Source organism: Dasypus novemcinctus, chromosome 11, assembly GCF_030445035.2.
Source record: "Dasypus novemcinctus isolate mDasNov1 chromosome 11, mDasNov1.1.hap2, whole genome shotgun sequence".
NCBI classification, from domain to species: Eukaryota; Metazoa; Chordata; class Mammalia; order Cingulata; family Dasypodidae; genus Dasypus; species Dasypus novemcinctus.
Window position 1 is genome coordinate 4,425,497 of NC_080683.1, and position 3,101 is coordinate 4,428,597.

Consider the following 3,101-nt stretch of genomic DNA (forward strand, 5'->3'; position numbering starts at 1 on the left):
CCCCCTGGCCCCCGGAGCTGCCCTTCCGAGGATCCGTGCTCCCGCATCCGCTGCCTCGCGGCCGGGCCTCTGTCTGCGGAGAGGCCGGGCGCCCTCACCCAGCAGCCCCGCGGGCGGCCGAGCCAGCGCAGCCGGGAGGGCGGCCGCCAGGTGCACGGCCGTCCCCTCCCGCAGGAGCGGCCCCCAGCGCCTTCTGACAGCGCTCTCCTCCTTCTCCTTCAGCCACGGGCTCCCAGCATGACAGCCAGCATCGAGGAGATGGTTCTCAGAAACAAAGAAGGTGTCAAGAGGATGGATTCGACTTGACTTGACCTACATTTACCCAAACGTTGTTGCTATGGGGTTTCCTGCAGCAAGACTTGCAGCTGTGCACAGGAGCAACACTGAGGAGGAAGTAAGGTTATTGGGTTCAAAGCCTAAAGACCGTTACGAGATATACCATCTGTGCTGAAAGACATATGACACCACCAAATTTAACTGCAGAGTTGCACCGTATCCATTTGAAGACCTTGACCCACCACAGCTAGAACTTACCAAACCCTCTAATGAAGATCTTGACCAAGGGCTAAGTGAAGATGACATCATGTTGCAGCAATTCACTGTACAGCTGGAAGGGGACGAACCGGCCTAAGATTTGTGCATATTTGTTACATCAGAGGAAATGTTTAAAGGCAAAGGAGGCCCTAGATTTCTATGGAGAAGTAAAGACCAGAGAAAAAAGGGAGTACCTATTCCCATCAGAGGCGCTATGTGTCTTATTATAGCTACCTGTGAAAGAATCATCTGGATTATAGACCAGGGGCGCTGTTGTTTCACAGGTGATGTTCGAAACTATTCCAGTGTTCAGCGGCGGAACTTGCGATCCTCAGTTTGCTGTCTGCCAGCTAAAGGTGAAGATATATTCCTCCAGTTCAAGATCCACGCAACGGGAGGACGAGCTCATGTACTTTGACTTCCCTCAGCCACTGCCTGTGTGTGGTGACATCAAAGAAGAATTCTTCCACAAGCAGAACAAGATGCTAAAAAGGAACAAAATGTTTCACTTTTGGGTAACTATATTCCTCATACTGGGACCAGAGGAAACCTCAGAAAAGGTAGAAAATGGAAGTCTATGTGATCGAGAAATTGATAGTATTTGCAGTGTAGAGCATGCAGATAATGACAAGGAATATCTAGTACTTACTCTAACATTTGATGATCTTGATAAAGCAAATAAAGACAAGGCCAACCAATACTTTTCTCCAAATCTTAAGGTAAAGCTGGACTTCACAAAAACAGTAGAGGAGCCATCAAATCCCCAGGCTAGCAGTTCAACTTCCATAACACCCGATGTTAGTGACAATGAGCCTGATCACTACAGATATTCTGACACCACTGGCTCTGATCCAGAGTATGAACCTTTTGGTGAAGATCAGCATACACGAATTACAAAAGTCTGATTTTTTTTTTTATCAAGAGGAATAAAACACCATAAAAACAAACTTGAATAAACTGAAAATGGACCTTTTATTTAACGGTAATAGGACATTCTAACAGATTATCAATTATAGGAACAATTCTCTGTTCCTGGCCAATCGTGTTATACCCTATACAAACACAGGGTTTTGACTCTTGTCCAGCTGAAAAAAGACTATGTAGCTATATTATGTATATACCTTTTTGTGTCAAAAGGACATTTAAAATTCAATTAGAATATATAAAGATGGTCCTTTCCCATTTTATTCCAGTTTTATAAAAAGTGGAGGCAGACATGTACATGTAGGAATTTTACTTTTGTGTTCTCTCACCAGCCAAAGTGGCTAAAGAGCTCTTTGCGATACACAGCTTTACATCCTACCCCTCTGCACTTGTGGCAATACCTAAGTTTGCAGTTGACTGAGTAAGTTTCTAAAGGGTTTTGCTACATTTGAATGCATGTATTTGGGTTAGGGGAATGGAGGGAATGCTCAGAAAGAAAGTATTTTTTGCTGGATTCTGGACCATCTACCATCTCCAGCTATTTACACATGCACAGGTTTCTTAAGCATGCTACAGTAATTAATCTGCACATTTGAGGAATTGGCCAATGTCACTGCTGATGTTTGTGCATTTTATTTTTTTTAAGCATATTGGTGCTAGAAAAGGCAGTTAGAGGGAGTAAATCTGTATTGGGGTACAGAATGAACCTTTCGCAAACATCTCAAGATTCCACAAATGAAAGACTATAAAAATAATATGGTCATAGATAAGAAACATATCTTAACAATGACTTAACCATATAAATGTGGACACTATCAACAAAGAATGAGCTTGAAACATTGTAAAATTACAAAGATTTATTTTTTTAGTTATCTTTTTTAACATTAATAGATCAAATGAAACGTTACATTAAAAAACATAAGAGGTTCCCATATACCCCACTCTCTACCTCCCCCACCCCATCATTTTTTAATTGTATTTTTTTAAAGATACGTAGATCACAAAAAGTGTCACATTAAAAAACGTAAGAGGTTCCCATATACGGCCCACCCCTCACCCCACTCCTCCCACATCACAACAACCTCTTTCAGCATTGTGGCACATTCATTGCATTTCATGATTACATTTTGGAGCACTGCTGCACCACATGGATAAAGAGTTTACATTGTTTACACTCTCCCTCAGTACATACAGTGGGTTATGGCAGGATATATAATGTCCAGCATCTGTCCCTGCAATATTATGTAGGACAACTCCAAGCCCCAAAAAAGCCCCCACATCACATTTCTTCTCTCTCCCTGCCTTCAGCAACTCCCATGGCCACCATCTCCAAATCAATGCTACAATTTGTTCCATTACTAGTCACAATAGTTCTATAGTAGAATATCAGCAAGTCCATATTTTATCCATATTTTATTCCTCTATCCTGTGTACCCTGGGATGGTGATGTCCACTCCTCTATATTGAGAGGACGCTTAGAGCCCACAAAGATGATGGATGCAATTCTCCTGCTTGCAGCACTAAGGAGACTCCACCCCGGAGTCATGTTCCATGCTGGAGGAAAAGTAATGCATTTACATGCTGAGTTTGGCTTAGAGAGTGGCCACATTTGAGCAACACGGAGGCTCTCAGGACGTTAACTC

General features: G+C 42.9%; 1 pseudogene; it reads left to right on the plus strand.

The window, feature by feature from the left end:
* The first annotated feature begins 222 nt into the window (after positions 1 to 222).
* Positions 223 to 1,497, plus strand: LOC101434636 (phosphatidylinositol 3,4,5-trisphosphate 3-phosphatase and dual-specificity protein phosphatase PTEN pseudogene; annotated as a pseudogene).
* Positions 1,498 to 3,101: the final 1,604 nt, after the last annotated feature.